Genomic DNA, 12,778 nt, shown 5'->3' on the forward strand with positions numbered 1-12,778 from the left:
TTACTCATCTATAATTTTATATTATGCCTGGTTTCACTTACTGCGCATGGGCAGTGGATAATTTGAGAACTATACATAACATGCCCTCTACTCCCCGACACAAATGTGAAAAATTAATATCTTACCTGCTATCCTTAACCAAAACCGACTACCTTCCCCCCAGCCCTCTTGCGGGTGTGCTTTCTGTTCTCAGCCAAAGCAGACAGGCAGAGGTGCACTGACAGGCTCTCAGAGAGCCCTGTCACCAGGCCTGGAAGAGCTTGATGACATCACAGCAGTTGATATTTTGTTTTCAACTGTTGTGATGTCACAGCAAGCAGTTATGACTTACAAAAAGTGAAATAAATGATAGAGGCTCGCTATGGGAGCCATACATTAGAAGATGAAAGTGCAAGAACTGTCATCCTCTCCCATACATACCCAGCAGGTGGCTGGTGTAAGAGAGTCTGAACCTAGACTTATTAAAGGAGTGACCGGCTGGCTAACTATGTTCTAGCAACATTTCAATAATTGTTTCTTACACTATCAAATACACAGATAATTTCAGTGTCTCTCATATTCCTTTAATGAAAAGGGAAATGCATGTCCTCCTGTGCACACAACATGCTTGGATTACATTTCTACTGTGTGTAATTCTATAGAGGTTTTCTCCAAAGCACTTTAATAAAGCTCTATTGGCTGCTGGCTCTATTGAAGTTGGCACAAAACTCTAATTGTTGGCCTATGGTTTTAATCTCTCCCCAATCCACGAAGGCACACAAGGAAGACAAGGGCCAATAACTAGCGTTTTTACTGGGTGCAAGGTCAACATCGCTCTTAACACATGACTATCTCATTTCATCAGTTCTCCATGTTCAATGGCAGTGCTTTGAATGAGCTGTATGTTGTGAGTAAGCATGCCAGCACCAGTAGTTAGGGACTGCATTCTGTGTTTCAGATTGGCTTGTCCACTTTTAAATGTAAGCCATGCAGTCAAGAAGACTTATTATCGCCCAATTACAATTGGTCTTCTTTCAATTTATATCAACTTCAACGAAAATGGTGATTATCACATGAAACTTAGGCAAACATAAATTATTGACCTTCCCATACAGCTCAAAAGATGTAATTAGGCAGACGATTTTTACGTTAAACCTGTCATGAGTGCCTCCCTCTCTCCCACAGGAGAAATTTATAAAAATGTATTAAAAATTTACAGGATGGTCTAAGGTGTGCAATACGCACCATGCCAAGGCTCATATAATAAACTGGAATCCTTACTTTTCCCTACTATTAAATCCACATATCAAATATTAAGAGTAACAAAATCCACAAGACCAGGGGTTCCTTCTTTAACACCCAGTGAACTACTTTTGAATTCTTTGGCTCAGTCATTGTCTCCTGTTCTCTAAGGATGTCCCCAAATTGATAGTTGCAAGTAAAAGCTCACCCTTGGATGTGTGTCTGTCCCCGCATATAATTGAAGGGCTGACTGTCCATCCTGAAGGGCTGCCCATCTGTGCTGAATGATTAGCCGATCCCTGGTGACTTGTCTGATGCCCCCTGTATTTACACCGCCTTGATCAACTCCGACCGAAGAAGCCCCTCTCTGGCTGAGAACCAACCTGAAACATGTCGGCTCATCTCAAGCCTTCTGTACAATGCTCAGGTTTGGAAATAGTGCTCATTTTGGCCTGTGGAGAGCAACAGTACCCTACAGTGGCATCCGGCAAGACTAAGACCTAGCAGGCGTGCAGCACCAATAGTATTAAAAGTCTTGGAAGACCTGACAACTGTAGGAGAACAAGGGAGCAACTTCTCTTGTATTGTGCAATCTTGTTAGCAGTCTGAGATATGGGCTATCATGCTGTCCTCAAATGCTAAATAAAACGATTGGTCCCCGTATCTGAAAAGTTATTACACATTTATTGAATATTTCTGTATTTGGGTCTACGCAGAATATGTATTACTTGATTACATTAAGACACTTAGGGGTCCATTAGGATGTCGGGCGGATTTCCCCTGCCAGGCTGGCGGTAGCCACCACCAGCCTGGCGGGGGCAATCCGCCCGACATCCACACTCGTTTTCCCCGGCCATATTAGTATGGCGGGGGGGACCGTGGCGGACGGAAAGACCGTCCGCCGCTTTTCCGCCCTGGTCGCCTTGCAGCCGGGGCGGAAAAGGAATAATATGGTGGCGGTGTCTATCAGACACCGCCAGCCATATTATGATGGTTGTATTTACGTGCCTTTGGAAAGGCATGCGGTCTTCACTCTCGGGGCCCCCTACGGGCCCCCAGAGTGAAGTATAGGTGGGGGGTGTACACAGGGGGTACCTGTGGTACCCCCCTTCATTTGCATTAACAAAGCGGCAGGCACCGCCCAGTACATGCCGCTTTCTTAATGCAAATGCTGAAATGCATTTTTAGCATTGTGGCGGGCGGTGCAGAGAGCACCGCGCGCCACAATGCTAAAAATACAGGATGTGCCCGCCACTGTGGCGGGCACATCCCAATACCCCCACGGGACCCCCGCCCTTATGGCGGGCGGTCCAGAATACCGACAGGATGGCGGGCGGACAAAGTCCGCCCGTCATCCTAATGACCCCCTTAATGAGGTCCATGTTACAATTTATCTTACAGAAACCAATAGTATAAAATGGATTGCATCTTGTGTATGAAGATTCGTTAAAGGTGTTGGGACACCACCACATATAAAAAGCGATGGGAAAAATAATTTGTTGCGCTACAAAAGCTCTCATCTTCGGCCTTTACTGACACATTGACCATCTTCAGAGTTTTCTATTTTATGTTACATGTATTTCATGTTTGTCAGTCTATTAACATCTCGGCTAGAATGAAATCTCTAAAAGACCAAACACATAGAACACAGCATGTTTAGAGGAAATAAATACTCTTTGGAGAACAGAGGAAAGGCAGAGAAGTTACTGGTGTATACGTAAGAGAAGATGGTACAGTTAAGGCTGAGTTTAAGTTTCAGGAATAATGAGACTTTTACTGAGCACTTTGGTAAAAGGGGTCAGGGATTCATTTGTAAGGTTTTATAAAAAGTTTAATTAAGAAGCGTCTACAGTAGTGTCCATGGCCTATGCCCATGGACAGCGCCTGGATGCCCTCGCGGGTGATAAGCTGGGCTATATAAATCTACATATATATATATATATAATACAGTAGTTCACACGCATGCCTTTTGGATGCTCTTGATTGGACCAGACTGACACAAGCAGGAGGTCAAAACGATATTGAAGTAACTAGTCAGAGAATGAGACACTCATCAAACAGTAGTCTGGGGAAAAGCAGCAGGTTGTGGTAGTTGCAATTAAAGCTCTAGGTCCAATATGTAGAAATACTGACTACAATAGTTAGAGCAGTGTATGGTGGCATACAGAGCTTAATTTGTAAAAACAATAAGTGCCAGGGTCCGCTCAGAATGCCACTCATGCTTGCACTGCACATTGCAACTGTGAGCGCCGCCAATTACAGAAACAACGCAATAACTACCAATCAGGCTCCTACAAGGATGACAGTTCGTACCATTCCACGCACCCAAAGCAATAAGAATGGCTTTGGCGGCAGGCATTAGTCATTTTTTTAAATGTATATTGAATTAATAGAAAACTGTTGTTGTGCTCATCTCTAAATTAGATAAACAGTGCCACCTTGTGGCAGGCTGTCATAAGTGGCGATGTTGACAATTATCTGCCGGTGCCAAGCACCAGAAAGTACTGGCTCAAATTATGCACTGATGACATTATTGCAGGCTGTGATCAGCCTTCAAGTACGTGCACAAGAAGCAAACGAAAAACTGGATTAGGAGTAATGAAGAATACTGGTAATTGATGTAGACATTTTGAACTGTAACCCACCCACTCATAAGGTTTTCTTTCTCACTCACTAGTGGGCTGTCTCGCTTATTCTTTTCAAAGGTCAGTCACTGCTTCACTCAACCACGTGCAATTCGCTTTGTGGCTTACTCGTTCTACCCCTGTACTGGCCACTCTCTCTGATATTGGATTGGATTGTAATAGCATTATTCTAGTGCTTACCACCACTGAGGCGTCAAAGCACTTTTTTGGTGAGTAGCCCGCTACTCTGGAACCCATAAAGCATTAGTGTTGAATTGATATGCTCACTATCGTGCTCAATCACTCTTCCCAACATTTTCACTTTCATACCATTTGCATACACTTTTGCATTGATTGGTTGATTTTCTCTTTATACGCCCTCAATTATCCTCCAAAAAGAGTCCTCCTGGTGCTGACTTCGGGTAACAGATAACAGGAAAACAAAAACAACTGTGCACTGGTAGAAAAAAGGCACAGTTTCCTCAACGTTAACATTTTAGCTAATTATTTTCTGCCGTCAGGTCAGGTGGAAAGTTACTGGAGGCCTTTGCTCAGGGTCGGCTTTAGGGCGGTGTGACCAGTGCGGCAGCAGTGGGCATTGACCTGGAAGGGGGCACTGTGTTTAGCAATTGCTTACAATTTAAAAGCACCTGCTGCAGAGTTTATTGTGCGTCCAGCTTTCAGACAGCAATAAAAATGTCCAGATAACTCTTGTGATTAATGTTCCTGCTGGAGAGAGATTGGAGTTTTGTCTAGTGACCAGAGCGGCAGCAGTGGGCACTGACCTGGCACGGGGGCACTGTGTTTAGCAATTACTTACAATTTAAAATCACCTGCTGCAGAGTTCATTGTGTGTCCAGCTTTCAGACAGCAATAAAAATGACTCTTGTGATTAATGTTCCTGCTAGAGAGAGAGATTGGAGTTTTGAGTGGCAGTTTTGACTCAACACAAAGTGGCGCAGAGGGTTAATATGCCTGCTGCAAAGACCAGATCTGTATTTTATGTGGATAGCTGGATGGATTAGTAAAGAGAGCCTTTACTGGTGCTTTAAAACAAATGGAATGTATGTGAGCGAAGGGCTATGAATATATTTGGGGCACTTCTGCCAGATGATAGAGAGGGAATCCAAGGAGGAGGCCATGGAGGAGGGACGCCAAAAAAGATTATCGCAGGTGCCACTAGCGCTAAAGCTGGTCCTGCCTGTGCTGTCACTATGGAGAGCGATCGTCTTACCGTCTAGCTTTTCTATGACTGGGACTACCACTAGTGAAGAGAACTAGACTAAAAGGCCCGGGTGTGGTGGAGTACCATACCAGGAGGAAAGTAGGGGCTTGTAACTTCTGGCAAGAAGGGGCCTAGATAGATGTAGAACACAAACACAGAGCCTTAAACGGACTTCTTTTGGTTACAGGTAGTCAATGGAGCTTTGCTGGGTGGGAAGAGACGAGTGATCGTCTGATCATCCCCTGTAGCAGAGGAGCCACTGCCCATTGGACCACCTGTAGCCTTTGAATTTAAGTACCGGGGCAGGCCCAAAAGCACATGATTACAGTTGTCCCGCCTGGCAGTTATTAGGGATGGTACTACGCTTTTCCTGGAAAATGGTGGATGGAAATAAGCCAGGATTTTTCTGATTATACTCAAGAGATGAAAGCAGGTTCAGGTCAAATGAAATATATACTTCTTAAAGGAGAGCTATGGGTTCAAACATGGGCCCCAGAATTCTTGTACATTGAGGGTTGGAAGAGCTGCAAGAGCGACAGGCCACCAATTAGTCCAGTCCAGGTTGAAGGGTTGCCAAAAATAAGAAATGTGGTTTTCCCTCATCCCAAGAGCTCCCTTTTCAATGCAGGTTGTAGTTTTGTTCTGTGGCAGCGTGCCTCTGCTACCCTTGAAACTGCTGTATTGCTGCTGGCCTCTGCAGTGTGATAGGTAGTGCTGATGTTGTCTTCTTACAATGGCCGTGTCTAGAAGGAGATGGACTGAATATATGTGGGGTTCAATGCCCCACCTACCTCCACTAAGTGATGAGGTTCTCCTAACAGAGCTGCAGTCCTGCGAGACTTGACAAAGAGCTGCGTTGTTTATATGCTAGGGCAGCGTTCTCCAAAGTCGGTTCTGGAGAGACGGATCCAAGCCACATTTTTAAGTTAACTACATTTATCTAAATAGAGATATGCTGAAAATCTGGCATGGATCCGGCCATCCAGGACCGACTTCGGAGAACCCTGTGCTAGGAAATGAGATGCGTGGAGCGTTGTTTTGTTCATTGTGCAGACGACTAGTCAGTGTGGCTGAAGGGGCAGTAAAAACAAGCAAACGCCACAATTCAATTCCTCATGAGAGGAGGATCCGCCCCACTCAAGGGTAGATCTGGAGATCATGCCTTCTTTGGATATGATGTAGTCTTTGAGTAATCAGTTTGTGGAAACAGCTTTTCAGGTCAGAGAGAGTCCTTCTCCATGCAAAAGAAGCAATATTGATGGCTCCCCTGATGATTGCTCCACTAATGTATCTGAAGAGAAACTGGAACTGAGAAGCCATGTAAGGGGCTGATTTATCTGAAGTAATACAACACCTGCCCAGTAATTTGGTTTTTCCTTCTTCTCTTTCCCAGGAGGATGAAGATTACTTTTTAGCTATATAATGAAATGGAACCTGGCTCTTTGCCTTTGCATGATGCTGTGAAGGTTCCAACTGTGCGGTGAGAGCTGGAATGTATGTACCTACACAGTGAAATCGCTTTTTTGAGATTTTCTGTTTTTGATTGATGAGATGTGACAGGACTTAATCCGTACTGCCTGACTTTCTTAGAACATCAGCTTAGGTTTTTAGTAAACGTCATTGTTGATGGGCTCCACACCACAGCATCAATATCAGATGTTGGAGTAAGAGGGCAGATATTGATGAGGGCTTGTATGGCCAAAAGTTCCCAAAAATCACTTTTGTCATCTTCCCTTCAACAATGTCAAGTTCTTTGGATCACAGCTAGAAGATTTAGGGCCAGATTTATCATAGTGGTGTGTCGCCTTGCACCTTGCAAGGGGGTGCAAGGGAGATGCAACACTAAAGCCAGATTTATCAAGCCACGCAAGGCCCCCTTGTGTGGTCCTGTACGGCTTGGTAAATTTAGAGTAACACAAGACAGCGCAAATCACTGCCTTGCGTTACTCTGCACCAGGGAGCCCTTCCATGGGTGGAGCATGGGTGTTCCCACACATGGATTTTGGCGCATGCGCAGATTTACCATTAGTCGTAGACCTGGGTAGGCATGAAAATGCCACGCCTCCCTGGAGAGGTGTAAGGGGACGAAATATCTTTATTTCTCCTAGTTTTTTCCTCTTTATACGTGTGCTGCCTTCAACAGCACACATAGAAAGAGGAACATGCCTTAGAGGACTGTTTTTGTGCAGGATAGTGTCCCTTTCTGCACAAAACCAATCCTGCCTGCAAAACAGGCAGGATTGCAGGCAGGAACCCTTGCATCATGACGCAAGGGTGCCTGCATTGGTTCGAGGCAGCCTAAAGTGCCAGAGCAACGAAAGGACAAGAATGCACCTTAAAATATTAAATATGGCACATTTCTGTCCTTCCCCTTTCATGCAGCGCAGAGCACCAAGGTGGCTTGCTGAGTTGTGCTGTAAACGTTTGGTAAATATGCCTCTAAGTTAAGAAGTCAATAGACGATCACCAATCGTTGGCTCTGATATGACTTTGAGTGAAAAGCTGAGGATTATTTTTAAGATCTGTTTGTCTTCCTTCTTCTTTGAGAGGTTAAGGGAAGAACTAGGCAAAGGTCCTGCCTGGGGGTGTTCCTAAACCGACATGCTATCTCTTATTCCAACCCTACCCCAGCAAAGTCATGTCTATTCTGAGAAGATGGGAAAGAGGAATCAGACTTTTTTTATTGGATCTGGCAAGCCTCAGTGTTGGACTCCTGGGTTCTCCAAATAGTAAGGTCCAGTTACCAGAATCAAATCCAGGACACTCCAGAGAATTGGATTTCTTTCTGGCAACTCCTGTTCATGGTGTTTGCTTTGGCATCAAAGGGTTCATCAAGCTACCCAAAGCACGGCAGAAGTTACCCCAGTCACTGAGGAAGAGAGAAAGGTGGGATGTTACACAAAAACTCTTTCTTGAGTCCTGATCACGATAGACAGCATATAATAAATAATAAGAAAACATTAGATAAAGCACATGGTTACACCGACCGGTGTGTCCTTGTGCTATAAACCTAGCCTCACAACAATAAGGGAGATCTGAGCTCTAAGATCTAACCATAACGAAGGGTAAAAAGAAACAGGGGGAGCAGACCTCTCCTCTAGACATTTGCATCTAATGTCCTGAATGGTCAAGTTTTAAGTCCTTTGTGAAAGTCCCCGTCTACTGGTTCTGCTCTCAAATATGGTGGTAAGGAATTCCATGTCTTGGCCGCCAGATGGCTAAAATACCGAGCCCCCAGCCTGGCCCTCTGCTCTCTAAGCACCCTTACTACATTAGCCTTAGCGGGTCTTAAGTTCTGTGAAGGTGTGTAAGGTACTATCATGGAGCACAGGTATCTACGGCCTTTATCCATCAGGATTCGGTGACCGTAACACATGGCCTTGTAAATGATTCTCTTCTCCACTGGAAGACAATGTAGTCAAGGTATTTGGAATGGGATGTCCTTCTGGGAAGATTTAGAACTAAATAGACTGCTGTATTTCGAATCTGTTTGAGTTTTCAAACTACACTTTGTGGCCCCAAGGTAACGGATGTTGCAGTAATCTATTTGAGAGGTTACTAGAGCCTATACTATAGTTTTCCTGACTGCTATTGGTAGTAGGTCCAGTGTCTTCCTCAGGATTTTTAGAGTCCGGAAGCATTTCCCAGCTACACTACTAATTTGATTCTCAAACAAAAGTTTGGAGTCAAACAATGCACCCAAGTTTTGAGTTTTGGATCTCGGGGTGGGGGTTTGACCCAGGACCACAGGACACTGTGTTGATGACCAGATAGAGGGTGCTTTACCACCTACCAGTACCTCCGTTTTGTTGCCATTCAGTTAAAGACAGTTGTTTGTCATCCAGGAGGCTAGTTCTAGTAGGCATAGAGAGAACTGGTCCACAGCAGCTACCGTGTCCCTGGAGAGAGTGATGATGAGATGCGTATCATCAGCATATGACATAATTTTGAAGTTGTGCCTTTCCACAATTTCGGCTGAGGGGCAAATATATAGGTTGAATATGTTGGGTTCAATATTGAGCCCTGTGGTACCTCTTGCATTAGAGAGATGATCTTTGACATATACGGCTTTTGGGTAACTTGAAAGCTACGGTATTGGAGAAATTGAGTCATCCAACGCAGAGCGGCACCCACGACACCGCACAGCCTGAGCCTCTGGAGGAGTAGAGATTAGTAGCGTTATTCCAACAGGGAATGACGCCCTCACAAGCACTCAAGAAATGATTTTCTTTTCAAGTTTAGATCATTCAAAATAAAATTTTATTCAAATTTTTTTTTTGATTTCATTGTATTCTTAATTTCATTCATGAAAAACATCAATTGTTTTTATAATTCACTTATAGTACATAGCCCAATGCATTTCGGGCATTTAGCCCTTCTTCAGGGGCATAATTTATCTAGATTGTGAAGAATTCTCGTTTTGATTACCGACAGTCATCACAGTCATATTATTCGGCAGCATGTGCTTGCTCAGCTGTTCGTGAAAAAATGCGGTCTGACGGGCCAAGTTCCGTGTGCGAATTCAAATTCACTCTCCGTGAAGGGTCTTCGGTACGAGCACGCCAATGTGCACAGCGTGGTGTGGAGGAGTAGGTCATGATATACAGTGTCAAAGGCCGCACTTGGATCTATCAGCACCAGGGTGGCTCTATGCCCTTTGTCCTCGCACTGTCTCCGAATTTTGGTGGCAAGAAGGAGAGCAGACTCAGTGGAGTGAGAGGCCCTAAAGCCAGATTGAGGCGGGTGAGGCGGGTGAAGCAGGTCATAAAACTCGTAAGTTGGCTCTTCACAATTTTCTCAGTTATTTTTGCATAGAACGGCAGGAGCGAAATGGGACGCAGATTTTCTGGTTACGTGGGGATCAGTGAAAGTTTTTTCAGTAGGGGAAGCACCAGCCCATGCTTCCATTTTTGCGGGATCACACCTGACCGGAAGGACATTGAAATCAGCTGTTGTAGGTGGGTGGGGAATAACCTCCATCCCTTGCAACATAATTTTTGGTGATGCAGGATCTAGAAGAGAACCTGATTTAATGATCATAAAAAGTCTTTTTAGATCTTCCAAAGATGGGGAATTCACTGAAAGGGAGCCTAGGTTCCTGCAAATGCGAGCTTCTGCCAGAAAGGTGTTGTATATCATAGCTACTTTAGAAGCGAAGAAGGAGGCACTCTTATTGCAGCTGTCTAAGGATGCAGGTGCTATGGCTGCAACGTGTTCTTGGGAGGAAAGCGAGTTAAGAATATGGAACAATTCTTTGCAGGAATTATTAGCATTCTTTATTTTTGAAGACTGATTATACTGTAGTCCTTCCACCAAATGCACTCCAGGCGTATGCATGTCTTCTTGGATGCAACTAAGAACTTGTTGAACCAAGGTGCAAAACTACAGGTACTTGTTTGGTCCCTGGTAATCTTGGGAGCTACATTATCCAGTGCTCCTGTTCTCCATTTTTTTACCTGCAAGTTAGCAATATTCACATCTTCCCCTTTCTTAAGAGAAATATATATCCCCCTATCTTAGGATATATGAAACAGACTTACCCTGACTCCACAGATACATTCTGTTGGGACTCCCGAACCCGCTGACATATACTCTGAAATCAACTTAAGAGTGTGCCAATACTGTAGCGTTGGGAACAGTAAACAGCTCTTGCTCTATGTTCTGAATCCATCCCAACTTTCACAGACTGGCTTCACAAACTGTGTGATCTACTGGGGATGGAGAAGATGACTGCGGTTGCAACACACTTTGCCATTATTTGACAAGATATTAGGACCTTGCATCTGCTATCTCTCGGGTGAATTTTGAGAATTGACGTGCCCAATATTCCTAAGAGTTCTTCGTCCAACCCACAATGACAGAGACCAAGATTAGATAAGTGGAGGGTGATTGTCCAAGGCCTGGCTCTAATCCCCTGTGCTTTCCTAGCATGCTCATGATGTCTTACTCAACTCACTGGGGTCACCTCCACGTACCCTCCCCTTATGACATGTCCCCCTCCTGTTTCTCTCCATTTGTACTCACATTTCTTCTTCTCCTGTTCAGGTTGCTTTGTACATGCCCACCGACCATTGAATGTAGGTGGATTATTTGTTGTATTTGTGGAATATATGACTAATATAAGAGACCTTAAACAAAAACAATAAAATCAAATCTTTCTTGGTCAGAAGCCTTCAGGGGACTTTCGATCAATCATTGACAAAGAAAGTGAACACCGTCTTGCCTCATCAACACTTCCAAATGGTTACCTTTGTATTGTTAATGTCTTCAACTGATTTCCTTGCTTCTTACATGTTGCACACTATTTGTATTTTCTGTTCCATCCATACTGCTACAGGTATCTCTACATTTGCATGGAAGAATTACACTTCCCATTTAAATCCTGCGCTTTATGCTCTTCTGCCCTAAGAGTTTACTGTTCACCAAGATGCTAGCTGATCTGGAGGGTAATATTCATGCTAAGAGGATACTGGTAGTGCCATACCTGGATGACAGGTCAATTTGTGTATGTTTTCTTAAAGGATATAGTAGCTTTTGATCAGGTTTGTAAAGTTTTAAGGACCCATGCATTCTTTTAAACAAAGCCAAATCGTATCCGGTTCTTGTTCCTAATCTTCAGTTCAGAGATGCACTTTGCTGAACAGGCCTAGGAAGGGTGTTCTTCCTCCTCAGTGAAAGTCCAAGTTGATGAATTATCTGGCTGCATAGATGCAGCTCCCTGCGCTTTGGCCAGGTATTGGCTGAGAGTGTAGATTAATGAGGCTCTCTTGCATCTTCAGCCATCATCAATAAACCATATGACTCTTTGGGACACGAGGTCAGAGGACTATAAGTTGATGGTTCCAGTCACTCTTTAAGGTTTCAGGATCTTCTGTGTTGGCTAGTTCCATATCATCCATCCAAAGGGCTCTGTCCCCTCCACAACCTGCAGTGATAACAATGGATTCCAGCAGCAGAGGGTGTAACCTACTCTGAGAGATCAGGCTCTTCAGGGTCTGTGGACAAAGGACCAATCAGGGGCACTCTTGAATTGGAAGGAGTTGGCAGCGTTCTACAAAGCTCCAATGTCATCTGCTCCTCAGATTCAGAGTGAGACATTTCAGATTCAGAGGTGACACTCAGATGACTCGCGCTTACTTCAATGACTTGGGAGGGGGTCAAGTGTTACAAGACTAGCCCAACTGGTGGGCACTATGGGCTCTTGGGCAGAGTTCAGTTTTCTGTAGCTGTCTGTAATGCATGTTTTGGGGCTGGAGAATGGTTATACAGAATGGCTGAGTCAGCGTTTCCTGTAGTCACCCACCCTTCGCTCTTGAAATCGCCTATTTCACGCCATTTAAGACAGGCTTGGATCCTAATGGTTAGATCTGTTTGCGTCCCCCAGAACCATAGCCTTCTTAATTTGTGCTCCACTCTTCCTTCTCTGGAAGTCTGTAGCCTGGATGCAATGACTTACCCGTGGATCGAAGACAATCAAGTGGAAGTTTTCTGATCGTCCTGATTGGAATCAAAGACCATGGTTTACTGTCCTGCAGCAACTATCAGTTTTGCCTCCTTGGATTTTTGCGCCCAACTATTCCATCTCAAGGCACCTCTGCAGTCGGACATATGGTTCGGCGTTCTGACGTGCGGATTAGAAATTGAAAGGTCAATGGAGATGTTCTGCAGAGGTAGCTCTTTCCATCCAGCAATCTAGGTAGCAACATGC

Source organism: Lissotriton helveticus, chromosome 5_1 (genome assembly GCF_964261635.1).
Source record: "Lissotriton helveticus chromosome 5_1, aLisHel1.1, whole genome shotgun sequence".
Taxonomy (NCBI): Eukaryota; Metazoa; Chordata; class Amphibia; order Caudata; family Salamandridae; genus Lissotriton; species Lissotriton helveticus.